Raw genomic sequence first — 26,559 nt, 5'->3', positions numbered from 1 at the left:
TCCGCTTTGGACCACCCAGGACCGAGGCAGATGTGGTCGTCCGGGGGACTGGGGGAAAACACATGAGAGCAGAGGGTACAGGGACCAGAGCAGGTGTGGTCATCTCCAGACCACCAGGAACCGAGGTTGGCGTGGCTTCCCCGGACCACCAGGAAACGTGTTGGAAACGAAGCCTGGCTAGGTAGCAGTGGAGCTTGGCTGGGCAGCAGCTTGGATTGACTGGGGAATAATGTGACCGGCAATATCAAGCAGAAACTAAACAAGACAGAGCAAAACAGGAAATAGCAACAAAAAAGACAGGAATTGGCATGAAACACGGTGCTTGAGTCTGGTGTCATGACATATGGATAAGAAAGGAGCAATTTGTCCCTTACAGCTTCTATAGATGTTGTTGATATATTACTATATATTACTATTATTATAGGGTAGAGGGGTAGGGTACACAAATTAGATACAATGTTAATCAGGATCTTACATCCTTGGAGGTTGTCTCTCCATATCATAATTCCTTAATTCCATAATTCCTACCTGTTACTGTTACTTTGACAAAGTCATCTGATATCATTTCCCATATGAAAGTATTATCAAGCCCTATTGACATTATCCCAACTTTGCTTGCTCCATAATTTCTATGCTGAGAAATTAGCATTTAATTCTCCGGTAAGATGCCTTGGCAGATGGTTTGCTGTGGGCTCAAAAACTACAGATAGTGCTTCCTGGTTTCCTCTGTATCTGCCTGAGCAATGGTCAAACTGAGAGGGGGCGGAACCAGCCAGCTGGAGCGCACCTCTTTGTCCACCATTGTTTTTCATGTATACACCTACAGCACTAATATTCAATGACCAGAGGACCTGCTCTGGATTATTAAGAAGACATCGAGTTTTGTAGTGTTAGAACAGTCTGACACCAGGGTTACTTGTATGATCCAGAGTGCAGCCCAGATGAGTTACAGTACTCCGAATGAAGGAAGCGGTCACAGCTAAAAGACTAGGCAGCTGACAGCAGCGAGATCCAACCATGGGGCATCTTACAGTAGCTGTGTGCAGGAGACTGCTGGTGGTCTGCACCACACGCCGATGTGAAGAACTGAATCGCCCTCTGCAGAACTTCACCACTGCTGATTTCGTTTGGATGAAGGTGTGGATTCTAATGCTGACGACACAGCACCTTCAGCATTTTCAGAAATCAGCACAGAGTAAGTAATATATTTGACCATTTATTGTTTTAGCTTGCGCTGTGAAGTTTGAGCACAGTTACGAGCTGCTGCTTCTTGTGTTTTGGACTGTCGGGGATAGTGTTAGCTTATGTTGCAAACATTAGCCTGTGTATTGGCTTGGCTGGTAGCAACTCTGATACTAATTCAATACTTCAATTCATCATTTTGTAGGTAATATCAGGCAGCCGCGTATTGTCACAATACTCTTAAAAGGGATAACCATTGTGTTTTGCCAGCCACTAACAGCAGATGAAGAAAAGAAGAGGGTTTTGGCAAAATGAAAAATCTGTGGCTTCCAACAACTGTCTGCTTTGACTCAAAATAAAAAGCTGCTAAAAAACTGAGAAACAATGTCTTCATTCAAACACACTTATTTATATAATATAACCTTTTGTTAAAAATGTAGGGCAATGTCTGAGCGTTTGTCTGTTAGATTCAGTTGTGCTTCTTTCATCGCAGAGACATGATGCATCTGCGAGCTCTCTGCTGTGGGTGCCGGTTCCTCACAAGCAGCCTCGTCCTCCTCCAAACCTCCTCCAAACGGCATAACTCGTCGGTGCTGTACTCTGGCTCATACAACTAACCACAAATATCAGACTGTGTGTGCTGAGGTACTCACTGTCTTCTAAATAATCTACAGCGGGACCTCCGGCCATAAAAAAATGTCTCAGAGCAGTTACTATTTGTACTGGTCTCTATCAGCATGTGTGAAAAATTCCAATCTGGGTTTTGTAAAAATCACAGCGCAGAAACAGATTTAAGAGTCACAAATGATCTCTTAACGCAGGCTAATGCTGGCATGTGCTCTGTCCTAGTGCTTCTATATGAGTGCAGCATTTCATACCATCGATCATAAAACCCTGATTGATAGAGTAGGCCATTGGGTGGGTATATCTGGGATGGTTTTAGAATAGTTTAAATCATATTTGTCCAATAGATGACTCCCAAGGCCCACTTTTAAATGTTGTAGCAGTCTCAAAGGTTTAAACCCAAGACAAATGTGAATTTTTTATACAAAACCATATGTCAATTATGTATCTGAGTAAAAGGACAAAAGAGCGTTCACTGATTAATGTATCTGAAGAGATTTAGGAGTTGTTTAAACAGTGATGAACATTTGAATATTTATATTTCAAATCAAGGAAGTTGAAATTGAAGAAATTCTGGAAATCAAGGAAGTGTGTAAAGGTTTGTTGAACATGATGAAGCATAGCTGAATGTATCAAAACAGCTAAACAGAGTTCAAGAGCTGAAAGAATAGTCAGCTGAGAGTAGCTGCAGAGGAAGTAGTAGTAGTAGTAGTAGAAATTGAGAAAAGTTGGAGCATTCTAGGAGCATGCATAAGTAATTGCTGAACAATAAAACCAGCTTATTAAGTAATCATATTATCCAGCCAAAAGCAGAAAAAGCACTATTTGGGCTAAAGAGAATGAATTGGTGCTTTTGTTTTGAAAGGATATGGAAAAAGAGTGTGCCCAATTATTAAACTGTAAAATAGTGTCATGAACTAGTCGTAATAAACCATTTGAAAGCAGAAATATTGCTATATTTCTTAAGTATAATGAAACATTTATAATATAGCTAAAAGTAGCTGATGCATTAAAATATAACTCAATTGATCTTGAGTAATATATGAGAGTCAGTGTATTTAACACACTGTAAAAACATCTAATTTACTATTTGCAATTAATAAGATAAACATTACTGAAACTAGCTAATGAGTTGAATCTATAGCTGATTGGATCTGCAAAGCAAAAGGTGCAGAGCTGAATGTGCCAAAAAAAAGCAAAACACATGTTCCAACAGTCCTTTAATTACAATTAAAGGCTAACCTTAAATCTTAGCTTGTAAATTGCCTGAGATAACTCTTTTGTGAATTGGCGCTTTGTGAATTGGTACAATTGAATTGAAATTTAACTCCTAACCTCTAACCTGGCCCCAGTAAGTGAGGTCATCTTGTATAGTATAGCAACTCTGCTATTGTGTGCAAATCAGGGAATGAGATGCAGCGTCAAAGGTTTGAATTTCAACATGGTAAAAACGCATTACACAAATGTAGGCCACTTACCATACAGAAGGCTACAAACCCATTCAAATAAGAGTTATTTACACCTTTTTTCTTAACTTTCACTTCAGTTTTTTAACCATTAATGAAACTCTGCCACAACTCTGCTATAGTTTTATATGTATGTTGTCACATGTTTATGATTTTGTTTCAACGGCTTAACCTTGTTTATTTTAGGTGACTGGTCTGTTATATTTTTGTCTTTTTGTTTGTAAATGTAATTTGGGAAATATTTAAAACTGCAGCTGTGAACTAATTACAAAAAAACTAATTTAGTTATCTATATAGTAAAAATAGTAAATGTGGACACTGCAAACAACTTTCCTTGGTCTGAAAGAAAGCAGGGCCAATGTCTTCTTTAGAAGTCAATCCCTCATCTCATCTCATACTGATTAAGAAGCTTTATTGGTGTGTAGATCTGTATTAACAAGGCCATAAGTGACCCTCTCTGTGTGTCTGCATCTGGCCAGGCTAGGTACGAGGAGCCACCACACAAAACAAAAGGCCTGTTTTATGCTTGTCAGAGAGACTCGGGAACTAAAAACCCAGGGTGACTTGACACCCACCCAGACAGAACACAGGCACCCAGTGTGAAAAAAATGTGCTCACCCCTTGCCCTTGTCCAGCAGATTCCCTTTCTCCACATCTCTCACACACAGACACACTACAGGGACTAGGATTTACCCAAGAGAGGACTACAATAACCCCTTAGCCAGCCTAGGCCTATTCAGGCCCTCTGTTACCCACCACCCTAACAGGGATTAGGTTTAATGAACTGGAAGGAGTTAACAATAAATGTAACAGGGCCTATAAGCAGCCCGATAATTCTATTTCATGTTCTGGCGCTTTTCTTTCCTCCTTTTCCTTTTCTGTTTGAACACAAGGTGTAATCCACTTGACTGTCAAAGGTGCAGAAAGAGTATGAATTAAAACCCTGACACACACAGTCACACACACACACACACACACACACACACACACACACACACACACACACACACACACACACACACACAGCCTTGCGGTGCTATAAAAGTGGGGCCCCATCATTGACATAATGCCTTCCCTATCCCCTTACCCTAACCTACCCTAACCATCACAAATAAAGGCAAAAATTTAAAAGGGGTCATATCATGCAAAATCCACGTTTTAGACATTTTGGAGCGTTCCTATGGCTCTATGGGTCACATTTACACACACTGAGCACGGTAGAAGTGCATTTCCTCCTTTTTTCACATTTTGAGACTTCATCCAATGGAGACAGACCTCCTCCTACTCTAAAACCGTTTCTCCCTTGTTGTCACAGATGCAAGGAGTCCTCCCTGCAAAACCTGAACAACCACCCACCATCATCCACTCACTGAAGTAAGTACATGCTTGATACTAACCGTATTTTTTGCCATATAAGACGCACCGGCATATAAGACGCATTCAATATTAAAGGAGGAAAATCTAAAAAAAAAAGATTCTGAACCAAATACTGTAGTAAAATATTTATATCAACTGTATAAAGGTTAACAGCAGTTTAAGAACAATTGTATGCCAAACATGTAACATGAACAGTCAGTAAAGTCAGTAAACAGTGAAAGTGAAAGAACTCACGGTTCAGATCGTTTCACGGATCAGGAGTCACAGATCGGATCTCTTTTGGATCATTAAAAAAAAAAAAACATGACAAACATAACGGTACGTTTTGTCTTTGCCCCCACTCATCACTGTAAAGTTCACCTTTGCCCCCCACTCGTCATCACCATCACTGTTCCGCTCCGCGGATCTCTGCATTCGACATATAAGACGCACCAACTTTTCCCCTTCAGTTTTGGGGGAAAAAAAAGTCAGTCTTATACGGCAAAAAATACGGTATAATGTTTTAAAATGCTGGTTTGTCTGTTTAAAATGTAGTAACCCATGTGTGAGGCAAGCTAATAGCTAGCTAGCTATGCTAATGGCCACAGCCAGTCAACCGAGCCTTTGTCCTCTTCAAATGTGCTCATTTGGGCTCCTGCAGCCACACACCTGTGTGGAGAACAGCGGTTACAAGCAGGGAGCAGTGTGTCTAGCTTTTGGCTATGTTCTGTAATCACATACACCTGAGGGGAACAGCTAATAGCTATCAGCCTTCAAACAGCTACAGGCAGCAAGCGGTGGATCTAGCTCGCTGTGCTACTCTGAGGTGGCGCAATCACACACCTGTGTGGGGAACAGCTAATAGCTATGGGCCTTCGATTGGCGACAGGCAGGGAGCGATGGATCGAGCTTTTGTCCTGTTGACATGTGCTGCTGCTCCTATTTGTGTTTTGCCTTAGCCATTGGCATGCCGTTAGGCCTTTGCACTTTAGAGCTACAGCTGGGTGATCACTACACTATTATATTGCAGATGAAGGTGGTTATGTTTGTTATTACCCTGTCCTGTGTCACAGCCTAAATCAACTTGTGATTTGGGGTTATGTCATTGTTCTATCATATCCTAACATTGTTAGTTGTAATGGTAACTGTGTTGTGTTGCAAGCTTAGTTGCTAATTAGTCATATCTCTAAAATAACTGCTGCTTATCTGGTCAGTTACCTATAGCTTGTGTACCATAGCCATTATATTTGTAGGACCCATACAATTTACAGTAAATGTAACATAGTCTTTTTCTATACTGTAGGGGGACACATCCCAGTTACCCACATGCAAGGAGGTTGTCAAACAGAGAAATCACTGCAGACTGTTGGTACACAGACATCTGCTGCCTAGCTCAGGAGTGAAGGTATGTACATTTGTATGTACTGTAGGTATGTACCAACAGTAAGATAGGCAATAGAAGATTTTTTTGTTATAGACTATAGATTTTTTATATTTGAATTGTAACAACTATGTTTATCTGTTGTTTTAGCACAGGCATTCCTGTCCTCTTGTTTGGTTTAATTTTTTGACTGGTATTGTGTATTGTTACATTAGAGAAGGTTTTGACCTACATAATACTGAACATTTCACTAATCTACAATTCTGATTGCAGTACCTTTTGTTTTGATGAGGTGATGGTGAGGACAGCCACAGCTTCCATCTGGTAGAGGACTGCTTCTGCTCAGTCTTCCAAATAGTGATGAGAACAAGGATCACAACATCTCCCTGGTGATCTATTTACAACTATACCTGTCCTGCTGCAGAAACAAATCTCCAACATAACCAAGTTTACCACGTACGCAGGACATGGACTGTTTACCCTACTTCCATCAAGCATTTCATCTGCAAGGCTCTGCAAAAGCTTTTGTCCTCAAACCCCCAGACTTCTTAATTCACTCAGTAACCTATACATTGCACATTGGAGTTTGAAGATAACAGTGTGTTCCAGCTTTGGAGTAGTGGTGCAGTTTTTGGTTGACAATAAAGTGAAAAGCTTTAACTATTAAATATTTCACTAAACTCTGTTTTTATGAGGGGGAAAAGGCATTTATTCAGGAAAATCATAGTATTGAAATTACATGTTTTTCTCTTTCTAATATGGTAAGCTATAAAAGGTGAACCGTCCATAGGAGAAAAGCATGTGTAATTATAAATTAAAAATTCAATTGTTTAAAAAGATGAATTTTAATGAGTATTGCACACACATAAAACACATTACTACTCAAATGGTAAATGAGTTATTCCACAGGTGGTTTAAATCCAACATACAGTGAGTGTTTTACCCATCAGGTAACTCTGCCTTGATCTACAACCCACGCATGAAGAGATGGCAACTCAGATTCCTCACTCCAGAAATCCCCAGCACCAGCTCACTAGCCTCTGTAGACTAGATACCTGTAACAACTTCAGATACAGAGACATATTACTGTCAGGTTTATCAAGAATGATCAAAAAACATTACTAAAAAACATAACCAAAAGCAGTAAAAATACGTTAGATCAATATATAATTTGAACCAATGCTTTTTGTTCCCAGGTAGGTCATGCAATGATTGCTCTGAATATTAATGCACATTTTTTTTAAATATGTCAGAGCAGCAGTACAAGCAAGACAAAAACAGTGTAAATTGTATATATATTGTTTTAGCTATGCTCTCAAACTTTTATTTATTTGTATAATGTAAGCTAAAGCAGTGTTTTCTATTAACAAGAGTTTTCCAGGTAAGTCACGTTGTGAATATTCAAGCTACACAGGCCATGTAGCAAGCCTAAGCATTAGCAACCGCTAGTCGCTTTGCAAATTACATAAAAGCCAATTTAAAAAAAAACAAAAAAGGTATGCGCTTCCGCAGAGGTGTGGTGAGCAGCTGCGCTCGGACACGCCCAGAAAACAGAGCTTTTACTGATGGGAAGTGAAAACCACACATTGACAGTGGCAGTGTGGATGATCTAAAGGGTTTTATGCAATGAAATGAAATGAGACCTTACTGAGACATTGAAGGCCAACATTCTTTAGAGTGAAAAGCTGTATGATCAGGGAAGTTTAACCTTTGTTCTAATCCGAACCAAACCTCAATTCTAACCTTAGCCCTAAAATAACATCTTGACCCTCAAAAAGGCCTTTAAAGTTGTGGGGCCCAGCCAAAGTGAACATAGGGCCCCACTTTGGTAGGAAAAAAAAGGATTTTGGGCCCCACTCCGATGTAACCGCAAGGACACACACACACACACACACACACACACACACACACACACACACACACACACACAGTATCGTCCACACTTCCATAAATATTCATCTCAAATATCAATTAAAATGCTGAAGAATAGAATAAATAACTAAAAGCATTATTTTTAAATGCAATATTTGTACATTTAGTTTTAATGTTTGTTTGTTTGTTTTCATTGACTTTACTGAAAAAATGGGAAAATAAAGGGAAAGAAATTGTGTAATTTTTGTCTGACTCGCATTCAAAGCCCGTGTGCAGGCGTATGTGTCACTCAGTGAATGTTTTGACTCTTGACCCATGTTTTTTAATTGGACTTCTCCCCCAGAGTTATATGTAAAAAACAAAAAAAAAACATTTCTGACATTACCACGATTTATCAAATTATTGATGACATGTGATTTCATGTTTATAAAAAATACTTTGTTTCACAAGAACCTTAATTGTTTTCCGCAATATCAAAACAAAATATTAATAACACAGTATATATATATATATATATATATATATATATATATATATATATATATATATATATATATATATATATATATATATATATAGATCTTATTTTGAAAAAAATGCATAAATTCTCTTCACTGGTGATATTAAAACATTTGTGACTTTTATAATGCGTTTACAATTCCTAATTGCAGAAGTTTCTGTATAAAGAGAACAATATAGAAGAATAAAATTATTTGAGTAATTCTTTATAGATCTTAATAATTTATATATTTTTAGATATAGACAGTCAAAATTATTAAAACTCTTTGTATGTTGTACAGTATAGAGGTAAAGAATTATTCCCATGCAGGGTCACTGGAGTCTATCCCAGCTATCTACGCCCTGGACAGTCCATAGCAGGGCAACACACATATGGACAGACAGACAACCATTCGACTGTAAGCCGTAGAGAAAGAAAGAAAGCTGTAGAACCCAGAGTGAACACCACTGCAAACTCCACACAGAAAGGCAGTCAGTCTGGCCCGGGAATCAAACCCAGGCACTTCACGCTGTGATGCAAAAGTGCTACCCACTGCACCACTGCGTCACCCAGAATTTGTTTTTACTTTTATTATTATTTGTCCAATATGTTGTGTGTGTGTGTGTGTGTGTTTATATTACTTTATTGCCAGATCATTTAATTTCAGACTTGGTTCATTGCTAATTAAACTCACTGACAGCTCGCTAAACAACCTGCACTGTAGGAGTTAGAAATGTTTAAAATTGCCTGAAAGAGAAACTAATCGAAGTGATTACACACCCTCTCGTTTTAAAAAGATTTACAGTAGGTTTATTTAAATTGTCTGGCAAACTTTCTCTTGGCTTGACAAAGTCACTATTGAATTGAGAACATTTGTCCTATTTGAAGAGAAATTTCAACCTCTTTCCTCCTCAGAAAACAAAATCAGTGATGGTTGCTTCCCCAACAATCCAAATACAATCCCAAATAAGTGTGTTTGGATTGACAGCATGGTCACTCCTTAAATCTAATGGCACTGTCATTTCCCTCTGAGCCCTGATGAGGAGTCAGACAGTGGAGATTCATCATTAGAATATGAAAGAAAAAATAAGGGGTCAAAAGTTTCCTGGATGGCTTTCATATAAAGTTTTCTTGATTGGGACATTTTTTGGCTGTCATTTCCTTTCCCAGTTTTCCCGTCCCTGTTGACAATTTAAAGCATCTCAGCATTGTTTTGTGGCGTTCAATACCACCCCTTTGCCCATTTCACTGTCTCAGTGGATGAGAAGCAGCCAAATCAATCATGAACTGTCAGAGGCAATGTGGTGCAGGTGTGTAAGTGAAAGGGGACCGATTTGAATTTACATTTATATATGAATGTATCTGCCTGGAGCAGCGCTCCCATCAACATGTTAAGATGGTGACATGCTAATTACACGGCTAGGGGATGCCACCTGTCCAGCGAGGTTCCAGGAAAAGGCCATGCACACACAAACACATAGGGTAACATGTACGTCTTGCTCCTACAGATACCAACTGACACTAACCGTCAATTTCCTGACAACACACAGTATTATGCAAATAGCTCTCTGTGTGACATTTGCAGTCTCTATACATTTGGAGTCTCCCCTTCTTTCTCAGCATCTGCTTTAACTACTGCAAATCTCCCTTCCTTCTCATTATCTGTCTGAATAGCTCGGGACAACCGATTTTGATTTATATCTAAAGCATATGTCAATACTGTGGTGTATTAGAACTATTGTCTCACAGCAAGAAGGACCTGGGTTTATTTTGTGGTTCCTTTCTGGGGGAGTTTGCATGTTCTTCCCACTGTTCACAAGGAGACAGGAGAGAGAATGGGTGGCTGTCTGCTTCTATTTGGCCCTGTGTTAGACTGATCATACTGTTCAGCTTGTACCCAGCTTCTCATGATAGTTAGGATGGGTTCCAGCATACCCACAACCTTGTGAAGATGAAGTGATTCAGATGATGAGTGAGTAAGTGTGATATTTGTGTCAGTGCCAACCTTTAAAGGCCAGATTTAATTTTTGTTCTATGTGTAACCTCTGTCCTAGCGGCAATGCGTCTTTAAGTCTCACCCTCCCATATTCCAGGTGATTCAACCATTGCTAAAACCAAATCATGGCTTGGTGGTTTAGTAAGTAGAACATTGGACTGAAGTTTTTATTCACTCTTGGTCACGAGGTGTGTCTTTGGTCACACCAGCTCCACACATGTTGTGTCTGCTGAATTAAATGGCTTTTGTTGTTGTAACAGTTGTTGGGGATATGCGAGGAGCACAAATTATAATAATTGTATAATAATTTATAGCTCCTGAGTGGAGATACCAATTATGTCTATAATTTCGATTCACAAATTTGGTTATTAGCTTAAATATATATATAACTATATGACAAATGTCTATAGTTTGGTAAGTGAAACACTTACTAAAATTTAATAATTATTAATTTAATTAACAATTACTTAATTTACGGGGCACCACCCTGTTACCAGGGACCAATAACCAATTTGGAATAGCCAATACAGTCTCATTTTTATTTAAATTGGTTGAAGGATGAACTCCGTACCATAGCCGACTCAATTCACCAGTGCTGTAAAACCATATACAAATAATCACAGACAACGACCAATTAAATTATGAAGGCTTTATTAAACAATTAATGTTAACTCTGGTATCAACACTATCTTGAATAACTCCTCAACTCACAACTTAATCTTATGGCGTGTTCGTCTTGAAGTACTGTATGTGTATGCGTGTTACCTGAGGTAACACGCATACACACAAAGGTGTGTGTGTGTGTGTGTGTGTGTGTGTGTGTGTGTGTGTGTGTGTGTGTGTGTGAGAGAGAGAGAGCGAGAGAGAGAGAGAGAGAGGAAGAGAAAGGAGGAGGGAGAGCGCCCCTCTTTAGGGCGTGGTGAGGTGGCACAGCTGCGCGCGTGTGCCGGTGAGCCCTTTGAATGGAGCGCGCGTGTCTGGCGCTCACAGGGAAAGAAGCGTGTAAAGGAGTGTGAAGTGGGACTAGCGTAAATAAGGCTTGTGGTCTCACAAACACGTGGGGCTATATCCGGTGATATAGTCACATGATCGCGGAAGCGTGCAGTGGTTGAAACGTGCGCTTGGCGTGGTCGCAGCAGAAACAGAGCACCGCAACAGTACCACAATAAAGCACTTAAGATAGCAAGATCACAGATTACAGCACTTCAATGTGCACCTCTTAGATTCACGTAGATCGGTAACAGCGTTACAGTCACGGGATCGCGGAAATACACAGTGATCAGATCGCGTGTTCAGGAAAAGAAAACACAACAACAAAACAATTACTGATACCCTAAGAGTTCTACTCTGCTCAGACTTAAGAATGCCTCTGCCTTACTGCGCAATCCTGGTGGGAAGATGCGGCGTTGCGTGCGTGCTTGCGCTGTTGCGGTCCGGTCCGGTCCAGGTGTGCGTCGCGGTGATCGCGTCGTGATCAGTTGATGCGGCGGCGAGTGAGGCGGTTAAGCTGGCGGTTTCCTGCCGTGTGGCTGGAAGTAGATGGGTGATCAGGCCCATTCTCTGTGACGACGTCTCCGTTAGTTCAGCTGCTGGCTGCGGTGGAGGCTTCAGGCGTGCCGGTGCAGAGGGAAGCTCCAGGTGGGGAAGGGAGAGGGTCGAAGAGAACATGGGACGAGTCTTCGGTCACAGCGACTTTTATAACCGTGTTTTTGGTCACGCCCGTCCTATTGTTTGGTCCAATCAGGATGGCTGACGTCCAAGTTCTTCCAGCTGACGTCCAAGTTTCTCCGCCGCTTGTCGCTTGTGTCAGCGGGAGTTGGATGTCAGCGGGTTGCCAGGTATGGGTCCCCACCTGGCGCCTGGTTTTGGCGCTCAGATTTGAAATCTCTTTGTTCTCACTCACTACTATCAGGATGAGGACTTTACATGCAGGCCGCAGTACCTGCTTTGTTTGAGCATGTGGGACCTTAATAATAATTCTGTTAATAACAGATTATACAGATGAGGTCCCCCAACATAGTTAAAAGTTTGAGGGTGTACTGTGAAGTGTTGCCATTTTTAATCGCATTGTCACGACACTTTACCGCTTGACACGTGTGTGTTACGTCTTTTTTAGGTGGCGATCAGTTTACACTCCCACTCAAAGCTGTCATTGACCATATTATATAGACTCATGCGGGACCCCAAGTGTTCAAGCCTTGGATAGTGTAGGCTTTAACACGCATGACTTCCAATCTTTGGACCTGGATTCAAGACTCAGTGGGAGCAGTCTTTCAATTTCTGAACAACAGCACTGGTATTTCATAATTATTATTTGACTAACAGGGCTGGTTTGCCAAGATAATTTAGTATTTAGTACTAAGAATACCAACTTTGACAACTTGAACGGAGCGTAATGCAACATAACTACAATTCACAGAATGCACTTCTGTTTGCAAGACACAGTTTCTGGAAAGTAAAGGGAAAGAAAGGAGAGTTTCTGATAAAGCTGGACTTTCTGTTTATGACATTACAAGCCACCTCGTGCTGAAGCAGAAAGCTGCTTTGCTGCAATGAGGACTTTTAAATAATAATAATAATTTTGAAATAAGCACAAATCGCCGCCAGAATACGGCAAGGGTCGGCAACCCATGGCTCCAGAGCTGCATACGGCTCTTCCATCCTCATACCCGCGCGCCACGTGGATTAGGAAAATTTAAATTTATTTAAAATAAAAATGTTTGTCAAAATTTCAGCTGCCAATGTCGTGCTCCTCCCCGGTTTACATGCCTAACGTGTCCTCACCGCTGCTGGTGTTAAAGATGAACGCGTTTCCAGATTACCGGTGACCGACTTCCGAATGCTGCACTGGCTGCTCTTAGTCATGGCAGCTGTTTGAGGCAGAAAAAAAGCGAGTTAGCAAAACAATGTTTCGTCGTCTGTATGCGATCTGACCAGTCTTCACAGTTTTACAAGGCGTAATCTGACGCAGTTTGAGCATTACTCATATTGTAGTTACGGAAGTAGCTAAAAGAGAACAAGGGCTGATTGAGTCTGCTGTTAATTGGTAAGATCTTCTGTCAATAAAATATAAAATGTTAAACTTCTGCGTCCTGTCTTTTGACTTTTGTTTGGGTTTAAACCTTACTATTGAATGTTTAAATATTCCTGCATTCACTGCAGCAAAAAAAAAAAAAAAAACACGTTAAACTCACGCCCTTAACCATCACACAACTAAGAACTCAATCATCACTGTGATTTCGTGTTATGTTTAACGTGTGACAAAACTGCTACAGTGGTAGCGGTTTAAAGTGATTAGCGTTTTTACTGCAGTACCGTCGCGTCGCCACGGTGCAGCGGGTGTGTCGCTAACTAAAAATTTTTAATCCTGCAGCTGGCTGAAAAAAATCAGGATGCTAGTCTCGATTTAACCACCAGGAGGCGCAGCATTGATTAGAAGCCTCCAAAGCACTACAGCGTAACTGAGGTCCGACTGTTCATTTCTACCTGTAACACACATATATTACACCAGACCTATTTTACTATAAAGTTTTTACTATTAAGTATCTGTTGTGTGCTAAAACATGGGGAGTGTGAAAGGCAACAACTTGTTGATGACTTAGTTATTTTCTGTTCACTGCAAAGTTATAATTGTTTTGTGTGGTTTAGAACAGACCTGCGCCACAGCAGCAACATGTTCTTATTTTCATTCTCCTCAGCGTTTTCGCATCTATAAATAGCAGGCGTCTCTTAAAAATATGTACACACCCACCGCTCTAACATCTGATACAGCATATTGGCTTCACATAATTCCATGATTATGGGTCGCGGTTTAATTAATATAATTTGAATGCGCATGGCCAAGTAAAGATGTAGAGTGCAGTCCATCTGCGACTACAGACGCTTTTTTAGGTTTTAAACTTCCACAACTTGTTAATGAACGTTTTTCCAATAGTAGATTTTATGTAAATAACTGTAATAATCATAGGAATTTGTTTTACAGTAGTTGTCGATCGTAACTTTGACAGGACGCCAGAACTCAGCAGATCTACGCGTGTCTGCAGAACTGACTTGTTTTGACTGCACGTGTCATTGTAACTGAGTGGCTGAAATCACTTGATCGGCCCGTGTACGTTTCAACATTTTCATTTCCATCCATCCATCCATCCATCCATTTTCATCCGCTTATCCGGCGCCGGGTCGCGGGGCAGCAGTCTAAGCAGAGAGTTCCAGACTTCCCTCTCTCCGGACACTTCCTCCAGCTCTTCCGGTGGGACCCCAAGACGTTCCCAGGCCAGCCGAGAGACGTAGTCTCTCCAGCGAGTCCTGGGTCTTCCTCGGGGCCTCCTACCGGTGGGACATGCCCGGAACACCTCCCCAGGGAGGCGTCCAGGAGGCATCCGAACTAGATGCCCGAGCCACCTCAACTGGCTCCTCTCGATGTGGAGGAGCAGCGACTCTACTCCGAGCTCCTCCCGGGTGACAGAGCTCCTCACCTTATCTCTAAGGGAGCGCCCAGCCACCCTGCGGAGGAAGCTCATTTCAGCCGCTTGTATCCGTGACCTTGCCCTTTCGGTCATGACCCAAAGCTCATGACCATAGGTGAGGGTAGGAACGTAGATTGACCGGTAAATTGAGAGCTTTGCCTTTCGGCTCAGCTCCCTCTTCGCCACGACGGACCGATACACCGACCGCATTACTGCAGCCGCCGCACCGATCCGTCTGTCAAACTCACGCTCCTTCCTTCCCTCACTCGTGAACAAGACCCCAAGATACTTAAACTCCTCCACTTGAGGCAGGAACTCTCCTCCAACCTGGAGAGAGCAAACAACCTTTTTCCGGTCGAGAACCATGGCCTCAGATTTGGAGGAACTGATTCTCAACCCAGCCGCTTCACACTCAGCTGCAAACCGCACCAGCGCACGCTGGAGGTCCTGGCCTGATGAAGCCAACAGGACAACATCATCTGCAAAGAGCAGAGATGCTATCCTGTGGTCCCCAAACCAGACCCCCTCCGGCCCCTGGCTGCGCCTAGAAATTCTGTCCATAAAAATAATGAACAGAACCGGTGACAAAAGGCAGCCCTGCCGAAGTCCAACATGCACCGGGAACAGGTCTGACTTATTGCTGGCAATGCGAACCAAGCTCCTGCTCTGGTTGTACAGAGACCGAACAGCCCTTAGCAAAGGGCCCTGGACTCCATACTCCCGGAGCACCCCCCACAGGATGTCACGAGGGACGCGGTCGAATTCCTTCTCCAGATCCACAAAACACATGTAAACTGGTTGGGCAAACTCTCACAAACACTCAGGCACCCTGCTGAGGGTATAAAGCTGGTCCAGCGTTCCACAACCAGGCCGAAAACCACATTGTTCCTCCTGTATCCGAGGTTCGATTATCGGCCGAATTCTCCTCTCCAGTACCCTGGCATAGACTTTCCCAGGGAGGCTGAGAAGTGTGATCCCCCTATAGTTGGAACACACTCTCCTGTCCCCCTTTTTGTAAAGAGGGACAACCACCCCGGTTGTCCAGTCCAGAGGAACTGTCCCCCTCCTCCACGCGATGTTGCAGAGGCGTGTCACCCAAGACAGCCCCACAACATCCAGAGACTTGAGGTACTCAGGACGGATCTCATCCACCCCCGCTGCTCTGCCACCGAGGAGCTTACTAACTACCTCGGTGACCTCGACCTGGGTGATGGGCGAGTCCGCCTCTGAGTCCCCTGCCTCTGCTTCCTCAGCAGAAAGCATGTCGAAGGGGTTAAGGAGATTCTTAAAGTACTCCTTTCATCGTCCAATGACATCCCCAGTTGAGGTCAACAGCTCCCCAACTCCACTGAAAACCAAGTTGGTAAAGAACTGCTTCCCCCTCCTGAGGCGCCGAACAGTTGAACAGGTGAATAGGTCAAACGACTACAAAGTCTATCATCGACCTCCGGCCTAGGGTGTCCTGGTGCCATGTGCACCGATGGACACCCTTATGTTCGAACATGGTGTTTGTTATGGCCAAACTGTGCCTAGCACAGAAGTCCAATAACATAACACCATTCGGGTTCAGATCAGGGAGGCCGTTCGTCCCAATCACGCCTCTCCAGGTATCACTGTCGTTACCTACGTGGGCATTGAAATCTCCCAGAAGAACGATGGGGTCCCCAGTTGGAGCGCTTCCCAACACTCCCTCCAGGGACCCCAAGAAGGCCGGGTACTCCACACCGCCATTTGGCCCGTAAGCACAAATGACGGTGAGTGACCTATCCCCCACCCGAAGGCGCAAAGAAGCGACCCTCTCATCCACCGGGGAAAACTCCAACACATGGCGACTAAGCTGGGGAGCTATGAGCAAGCCCACACCAGCCCGCCGCCTCTCACCGCAGGCAACTCCAGAGTAGAAAAGGGTCCAGCCCCTCTCAAGGAGTTGGGTTCCAGAGCCCAGGCTGTGTGTGGAGGTGAGCACGACTATTTCTATTCTATTTCGGTACCGCTCGACCTCCTGCACAAGCTCAGTCTCCTTTCCCCCCAGTGACGTGACATTCCATGTCCCAATAGCTAGATTGGTTATCCAGGGATTGGGCCGCCTAGGCTGCCGCCTTCGACTGCTGCCCAATCCACTCTGCATCGGCCCCCTATGGTTCCTCCTGCGGATGGTGGGTCCACTTGAGGAGGGCCCCACGTCGCTCTTTCGGGCACTCGCATACGAACCCCAACCCCGAGCCTGGCACCAGGGTGGGGCCCCGGCTGCGCCATACCGGGCGACGTCTCTGGTCTTGGTGGTTTGCCTTTCATAGGGGGGTTGTGAACCGCTCTTAGTCTGGCCCGTCGCCCAGGACCTGTTTGCCTTGGGAGACCCTACCAGGGGCATTCAGCCCCCGACAACATAGCTCCCGGGGTCATTCGGGCACACAAACTCCTCCACCACGGTAAGGCGGCGGTTCAGGGAGCGGTTCATTTCCCATCTTATAATTTCTTTTGGTCTTAAAAGTTACACAAACACGTGACGTGTTTCGGAGTCATGTGCCCAGACAGAGTGACCAATACACAAATGTATGGATGTGCAAATGCAGGCTACGAAAGAAACGGGGGAGTGGTGCACTAGATGTAGCGAGAATTTGTTTTTACTGTGCGTGTCATGACACTAGCATGCCTGGGCAGTCAAAAGTCTGCAAAGGTATACCTGACATCCTAACTCAGGTGTGAATTGCTCCCTTTGTTACGTAAAAGAGCAACCACAGGGGGGAGCGGGGAGCTGTGGTGAGGGGAGCTGACCAATTTCAACCAAACCTGTGTGAATCTCTGTTTCACTTTGCCATCTTAGAGAGACATCAACACACCTGAGGTGTTTTCTTTTGGGAAATTTGTTAATAAAAAACATTTTTACACAAATGCAAATAATAAAAGGCATGTGACCCAACCAAAAACATAAACTAAATAAACATGACAACAGAAACCCCTGGAAGTAGTGGATGAATAAGTAAAAATTAATAACAAAGTGAGTAAATACATTTCAATTATTTAGTGCTCTTTTCAGAGCAAAAAAAAAATACTTCCATCATTAGAGCCCAGGCCAGGGATCAGACCTCCAACCTTTGGATCTTAAGACAAGCACTCTACCAAGTGAGCTATGAAGCTAGCACAATAGCCCAGCCAACAGCTGAGCTTTTGGTGTTCAATTCATTTACAGGCATTGAATGTGGGCGCGCTCTCCTTTCTGTAACAGAATCACACAGGAGCACATAAGATTCTGTGATTTCTTCTGACAGACCTCAAACCTATTGGGCCCTATTGGGCCCCACAGTACCAGTGTTGGTTCTGTGTGTTTTCATGTCTCCATGAGAGGACCACAGCACAGCCTGTGGCAGGGCTGATGAACACAGACTCACACTCAAGATTCTGTGCTTCCTTCTGACAGACCTCAGACCTTATTTGGGCCTTATTTGGGCCCCACAGTACCAGTGTTGGTTCTGTGTTTTTTCATGTCTCCATGAGAGGACCACAGCCTCTGTCAGGCCTGTGTCAAGACTGATAAACACAGACTCACACAGGTTTTGTTGAAGTGGCTCAGCGTGCCTCCCCCCCTGTGGTGCTCAGGTAACGGCCCCGTTAGTGTAACAAAGGCAGCTGATCAGCTACAGCAGCGTACGAACTGACTGCCTCGTAGGCATTTCTCCCAAAGTGAGTTTTGTCTGCTCTGTAGGCATTCTAGTGATGAGTGGCTGATGTGACTTATTCGGCCCATGTGCGTTTCAAAACTTTGATTTCCCATTCCCCCATCCATCCACCTTCACCGGCTTCTCCTTTCTCTTGCTATGGGCGGCAAACAAATTTGAATAAAAGCACCGCCTTACAAACCAATAAACCGAGCAAAAATATGTTTTGACAAAAACACATGGAATTGGATTTAAAACTCTTTTTTCATTTAGAGAAAAACAAAACAAAAAACCTCTGCTTTTAATTTTTAATCGAAGTTCATCTGTGGATGCGCCGCGGGGCAGCACTCTTAGCGGAGCGCTCAAGACTGCCGCTGGAATGAAACACGAGATCGAATGATATGTGATGTGTTTCATACTCAGATGACTTGGATCTGAGTTCGACCAAGCTTTTGCTTGTCTCATGTTTGGTCACAGTTTGTAGCACTTCTACATTCGTTTAAATTATGCAGTGCATTTTAAATTGAAAATACTATTATTATTATTTATTACCTTTATTGTTATTAATTGCACAATTTGAACTGCCGATGATTTGCGCTTTTTCCATAATAATCGTCGATAATCAAGGAAGAAACTGCAGTTCATAGATGTTATTCAGGGACGGTTTGATAAAGAATTTGTGTGTTTTTCAACTGAACTGTCAGCCAAGGTACGTGCATTATCAAATGAATGCGCCTGTCAGCGGGGAAGACATCAACTCTATTCAGTCGCTCTTCAGTCACTGCTGCCGTCTCCTCCCCAGATCACTACACCTAAAGCGTCCGAACCAATGAATGCGTTTCCAGATTGACTGGCGATGCCACACGGGTTGCTCAGTTACAGCAGCTGTTTGAAGCAGGAAGCGAGTTAGCTGTCCTTGTCGATGCCTTGACAATGTTTTATCGTCTGTAAACGATCTGAACAGTTTTCATAGTTTTACAAGGTGTAATATGACGCTTATGTTTGATCGTTGCTCGTATTCCATATAAAAGAGAATGAGGACTGAATAGGTATGTGGTTAATTGCTACGATCCATTGTCAATAAAATATAAAATGTTAAACCTCTGAGCCCTGACTTTTATGTCTTCTTTGGAATAAAAAACAAATGTTGAATGTTTCCAAATAATATAATACACTCGTATCCGGGACGAAAAACTTTACAGACACTCTTCTGAACCACTAGTCCAGCTGACATTTGAAAAGTGATTGTTCTACAAGAGGCTATATGACATAGTCAACTACGATGTTTTAGGACAAAAAGTGGGAGTCAATCGCCACCTACAGGCCACACACTCTTCACGCAGTGCGTACAAGGCGCTGACGCGTCGCAATCAGGGGCAAAGCACTGTGGGGGCAGACACTTTTAATGGCTGCCACTGTACCAGTTTTGTGTTGGACTCCCAGAGAGTGTTCCACAGAACTGAGTCATAGACACTATCCCCCCGTGCGGCTCCCAGTGGGTTTTTTTTTGTGTAAAACAGTCTCTTTGGGTGTTTTGGACTTCCAACCCCTGGAATAAGGCGAATAACTTGTTTTAGCTTGTTTTACTAATTTCGTTTTACCAAAACTTTATGTAGAAACACTAAGGCCGCCAAGCGTATTTGGTCTAATCAGATGTCACTATAATTTAAGTGTGCTATTGATAGTGTTTACACTAAAGTTGATGTGTCGAGCCAAATCTTTTAGTATCAATTTATATGCTAGACTACGTAATTTAAAACTTTACGTTCAATGCAATAATTACCTAATTGAGTTAACTGAAAACCATTTATAATTGCTTAACCAAAAATAATAACAAGTTAGAAAACACAGTAGAACCTAGTTTCTCATGCATCACTCATTTGAATATAATAAATAGAAGCTCCCATTGTAATGCAACTCCCAACCAGACATACTGTAACTATGCCATACAATATACTAAACATATACAGTAGTACCAAACAGTGTGACATCAAAAACTAAGAACTGAAATATCAGAACCTAGTCATAAGTATATTTTTCTGAGTTTGAATTTTAGGAAAAAACTCACTTCTACCCAGCTTGAACATTACAGCAGCTGCTTAAGAATGGTATATTTGAGTAAGTGTATTTAAGTGTATTTCATGTATTAGGGTGGTCCAAGTGAACAATATTAAACAGTCCAAAGATATAAAGTCTGAGGCAGATTGGCCAGTTCACCCATCACCATACTCCCCTCCAAGATGATTTCCACTCTGAATCGGTTGAGTTGAGGATTTTCTGGATTCCCAGTGGTGTTTCACTGTAGAAGTCTTTGTCAGTTACATCCTAAAAGAGAACACGGTTAGTATAGCAGTACACATTTTAATCAACTACTATAATTAGACATGTACAGTGTATTGGTTGTAAAACCAAGAACAAAACGTATTCTATAAAGCAATGTGGGACTAACATACCAGTACAAAATATTCAAGCCCATAAATATGCTAATAAACATGCTAAGTTGAGTACATTCTTATCTACTTGCATCAGCACCATCAACATTTACACTCGCTTAAGACTTACAATGCAGGTCTTCAAGTACGCAGAATGATCATACCCCAAGATGAGTAGAAGTCTATTAAGGCAAGGGGCATTTATGTCTACTGGCTCAGTGGTCTGAAACACACAAATCAACCACACATTTTATGTCTAACAAATGCACAGATGACACAAAGGGAAATAACAGAAAAAGTCAAAGAACATGCAGAAAAAGCATATGAAAATAAAAACGTTTGTCCTTACTGACATTATACCTTCTGTTGATGTTGTTGGTAAATTAACTTATATAGATACACGTAGTTAAACTGTAAAAACTGCTAACAAATGAACAATGACATGTTCCTGAATTATCTAACATGTGACTAACAGGTCATGTTTGGTTAAAGGGGGCCGATCATGCAAAATCCACTTTTCAGACATTCTGGAGCATTCCTATGACTCTGTGGATCACATTTGCAGACACTGTGCACGGTAGAAGTTCATTTCCTTTTTCACATTTTGCGACTTTATCCAATGGGGCAAAGCAAGTCCGGTTCCCAAAATGTTGTACAGCGTAAAGTCATGGTGGGAAGACACCTCCCTGCTATTCCTTAACCACCACCCCCACGATGATACTGAACCAATACTGGACTTCCGCCAATATCCCTCTCTCACTCACAGTGAGCAGATGAACGTGGCAGTTCTTGGGTGTTTTAACCCACACCAAAACCTATTCATGCTACCAAAGGATCAACATGTGACCACTGTGTGGATTACTTTTATTTTAAATGGACCTGTGACGGCAACACCGCCTCAGCATTTGTATGTATGTGGACTTCATTTCACCTGGGACTGCTTCGAGAATGAGGGTGCTGCAATGCTGGGTTTTACAGGCAGGGAACGGTGGACCGAGCTTTTGTCCTAGTGAAATATGCTGCTGTGAGCTGCTACCACACACGTGCTAGTGGCATGCTGTCGGATACACCAGAGAGTGCTCTGGTCAGTTGGAATCATGTGGTACATACCTTCGCTATGTATTACAACTAATCATGCTACTGTCGTGTTGCAGTTACTGCTAATGACTGCAGCCACACAGAGAGCAAAGCGGCAAGGTTGCACAGGATTCACCTGGTGGAATCATGTGATATAAGGCAGCTTCACTGTGTTACGTTAGCTGTTGGCCATTTGCACTTTAAGGCTACAGCTGGGTGATGACTATAATAGGAAATTGCAGAGGATGTCTGTTATTACCCCGTCATGTGTCACAGCCTAAATCGACTTGTGATTTGGGGTTATGTCATTGTTCTATCAAATTCTAACATGTATGGTAACTCTGCTGTGTTCCAAACTTAGTTGCTAATTAGTCACGTCTGTACAATAAGTGCTGCTTCTCTGGTCAGTTACCTATAGCTTGTGTAACATAGTGATTATATTTGCAGGACTTTTACAGTAATATGATTTACAATAAAGGTAACATTGCCTTTTCTTTACTGTAGGAGGGCACATCCCAGTAACCCACATGCAAACAGAGAAATCATTGCAGACTGTTGATACACAGACATCTGCTGCTCAGCTCAGGACACACAATAACACCCCTCCCTCTTGCGTTAAGATCTCACATAACTCTGCGACTCAGGCCAGCAAACAAACAAGCATGAGGAGGACACTGACGAAGCAGAAGGATGGAAGCCCGAAAATAAAACAATGGCAACCTGTACAATCTGCAAAAAACTGTTAATGCTAAATACAATATGTTAAATACAGTGGCAGCACAAATTTATATTTATATTTACTGTTGAACTATGTCTGGGTTTTATTAAATTAATAATACAATTCAAAACAAATCACAAAACACCTGAAAGTCATGAAAATGTATTTACAGTATATTTGATAATGCATTAATTATCAAAAAGTATCGGTATCGATATCGGTGATACTGGTCCAGTATTTACTTGGTATTGGATTGACACCAAAGCTTGCAGTATCGCCCACAACTATATTATGGCACTCTTGAGGTCCGTGTTTATGTAATGAAAACTTACAGACGCCTTCCTGACTGACAGGATGCAGCAGGTGAGGCTGGGCAGCATCACATATGGCACCCGCACCATCAGCACTGTTGCACCGCAGGGGTGCGTCCTCTCCCTCTGCTCTTCTCCCTCTATAACAATGACTGCACCTCAGGGAACCTGTCTGTGAAACCCCTGAAGTATGCGGATGACATGACTGTCGTTCATCCAGGACGGTGATGCATACAGACAGGAATTGGACAGACACAAACTGCAGCAGGTGGTCTGGTCAGCAGAAAAGATCACTGGGACTGAGCTTCCGTTCATTGAGCATTTGTACTGGGCCAGACTCAAAAAACAGGCTGCAAGTATCACTGCTGACTCAACACACACTGCACACAAACTGTTCAAACTCCTTCCATCTGGCAGGCGCCACAGAGCAATGGCCACCAGAACCACCAGACACAGAGCTAGCTTCTTCCCCCAGGCTGTGTCCGAGCTGAATTCCATCACATAGAGAAAGGACTCAGTAAACACATGTGTGCAGCAATTTTTTTATCTATTTATTTATTTTATTCTATTCTTTATTTCCGTTATGCAAATAATTTATGTATACAATTCTAATTGATATGTAAATAATTACTGTCCGGTATGAGGGTATGAAAAGACGGCGTCAGACCGGATGCAATTCCTTGTTTGTCTTGTGCAAACCTGGGGAATAAAAAAAATTGATTCTGATTCTGAAATTGCACCTCACAACAGCATTAGCACTTTTCATTACTTTCCATTTCAGGGTTTCCAAAGGTGATTGGGTGCATCGATGGCACCCACATTAAAGCTCCTTCAGTCAATGAAGGAGACTATGTTAATGGGAAGTCATTCCACAGTATCAATGTGCAGGTAACTATTATTTCCTGTCCAAAATAATTTAGTTTACAGGCAATTAAACCTATTACTGTTTCCACTAACTAGGTAATATGTGATGCAACCCATCTCATCACTATTGTTGAAGCCAAATGATCAGGGTCAGTGCATGATTCCAGAATCTTCAGGGAGTCATCACTATGCCACACGTTTTAATAGGGTATGTTATCATTTACACAAGTTCAGGGACAGAGCCAGCTCCTCAGATGGGATGAGGGGAGGTGGTGGTGCCCCCCACCTGTCTGACCTGCAGCTGTGTTGCTTTTTCTAATGATAATCCTCTTGAATTCCTCATAGGCCAGCATTAAAACCTCCAACTCCGTTGTTGAAATACGCTGCCCTTTTATTGTCGCTTCGGTTTTCCATGATGAGTCGTGAATTTGGCGATCCATTGACAATGTCTTTATATATATGCCGTGCATTTGCATTAACTCGGAGTTATCGACAGGAGGTAGATTAACCTAACTCTTATAAGGTGTTTTGGAACCAACATACTCAGGGTAAGCAGGTTCTGGGTTAATCAACCAAGAGTTCGGGGTTTAGCAGAAGGTTAATCAACCCTGCTTTGTGGAACACACTCCTGATGGTCTGACAGCAGCAGGTATGAAAGATCTGCGATATCTCTCCACAGCGAGGGTGGAGTGGGGGGGGGTCCTCCAATCGGTGAGAGTCCTCATGCCAGGATGGATGGAGTTTAGCCAGGACCCTCTCACCCACCTCCTGCACCGTTTCCAGTGTGCAGCCTAGGACAGAGCTGGATTTCTTGATGATCCTGTCCAGTCTCTTCCTGTCCCTCACTGTGATGCTGCTGCCACAGCAGACCACACTGTACAGGATGGCTGATGCCACCACAGCCCTCAATCCTAAAGACCGTAGTCTCCTCAGGAGGTGAATTCTGCTCTGATCCTTCCTGTACAGTGTGTAACCCAGGTTGAGGGCAGGAAGGGAAAGTTCCTCTGCTCCTTGAACGCCTCTCTGGAAGGCTCTGGAAAGTTTCTTTGCTGTTCCTGCCCCGTCGCCATTACATTGATGCAGGCCAGGTGTGCCTGGTGGACCGATGGTTGGCGAGCTGCCAAGGTTGGCCAGGAGCCTGAGGATTAACCGCTACACTCGCCTGCGGATCGGTAGGAGGAAAGATCTGCGATATCAGTAACATTGAGGTTGGCGCAAACACACACATGCACCAGCTGCTTTCCAGTTTAGTGTGGTTGCCCATTTCAAGGACCATTACCTTTTTGGACTATTAGGACTGGGTTGTGAAATGGCGGGCATTCTTGCTATCGAAGTGTATCTGGTTCAGTGCATGTATTCCTTTTCCTTTTGTTTTTTTCTTGCAGTACTGTAAATAGTTGGAATGGAGTGCTGTGATATTGTTGGGTGTATGTATATATATATATATATATATATATATATATATATCTATAATATATATATATATATATATATATATATAATAATAATATAATACTCTCTCTCTATTCTCACCCTCCGCGGGTGGTCTCATCCACTTTCCAAGCTCGGGTCCTCTACCAGAGGCCAGGGAGCTTGAGGGTTCTGCGCAGTATCCTTGCTGTTCCTAGGACTGCACTTTTCTGGACTGAGATTTCAGATGTTTTTCCAGGGATCTGTCGTAGCCACTCCTCCAGTTTGGGGGTCACAGCCCCTAGTGCTCCGATCACCACAGGCACCACTGTGGCCTTCACCTTCCAAGCCTTCTCCAGTTCTTCTCTGAGCCCTTGGTATTTCTCTAGTTTCTCATGTTCCTTGTTCCTGATGTTGCCATCGCTTGGTATTGCCACATCCACCACTACGGCTTTCCTCTGCTCTTTATCCACCACCACAATGTCTGGTTGGTTCGCCATTACCATTCTGTCAGTCTGGATCTGAAAGTGCCACAGGATCTTGGCTCGCTCGTTCTCTACCACCTTGGGAGGTGTTTCCCACTTTGACCTTGGGGTTTCCAGTCCATACTCCGCGCAGATGTTCCTGTATACTATGCCAACCACTTGGTTATGGCGTTCCATGTATGCTTTGCCTGCCAGCATCTTACACCCTGCAGTTATGTGCTGGACCGTCTCTGGGGCCTCTTTGCACAGTCTACACCTTGGGTCTTGTCTGGTGTGGTAGATCTGGGCCTCTATGGCTCTGGTGCTCAGGGCCTGCTCCTGTGCAACCAGGATGAGTGCCTCTGTGCTGTCCTTCAGCCCAGCCCTTTCAAGCCATTGGTAGGATTTGTTGAGATCAGCCACTTCAGTTATGTTCCGGTGGTACATCCCGTGCAAGGGCTTGTCCTCCCATGATGGTCCCTCTTCCAGCATCTCATCCTCTGTTCTCCACTGCCTGAGACATTCACTCAGCACGTCATCTGTCGAGGCCTTATCCTTGATGTACTTATGGATCTTGGATGTTTCATCCTGGATAGTGGCTCTCACGCTCACTAGTCCTCGGCCTCCTTCCTTGCGGCTAGCGTACAGTCTCAGGGTGCTGGATTTGGGGTGGAACCCTCCATGCATGGTGAGGAGCTTTCGTGTCTTAACATCTGTGGTCTGTATCTCTTCCTTTGGCCACCTTATTATTCCCGCAGGGTATCTGATCACTGGCAGAGCGTAGC

The 26,559-nt window shown here is 43.2% G+C and overlaps 1 long non-coding RNA gene across 1 annotated transcript; it reads left to right on the top strand.

Annotated features, from left to right (window-relative positions):
- Window positions 1-772: 772 nt before the first annotated feature.
- Window positions 773-8,343, top strand: LOC114868208 (uncharacterized). Its single transcript, XR_003788003.3, has 4 exons — window positions 773-1,195; window positions 4,588-4,646; window positions 5,932-6,033; window positions 6,283-8,343. It is a non-coding gene; the product is annotated as an uncharacterized LOC114868208 (long non-coding RNA).
- The last annotated feature ends 18,216 nt before the right edge of the window (window positions 8,344-26,559 follow it).

The sequence above is a fragment of the Betta splendens genome, chromosome 13, assembly GCF_900634795.4.
Source record: "Betta splendens chromosome 13, fBetSpl5.4, whole genome shotgun sequence".
NCBI classification, from domain to species: domain Eukaryota; kingdom Metazoa; phylum Chordata; class Actinopteri; order Anabantiformes; family Osphronemidae; genus Betta; species Betta splendens.
Note: the sequence above shows the minus strand (reverse complement) of the source record. Positions and strands in the feature narration are given on the sequence as shown.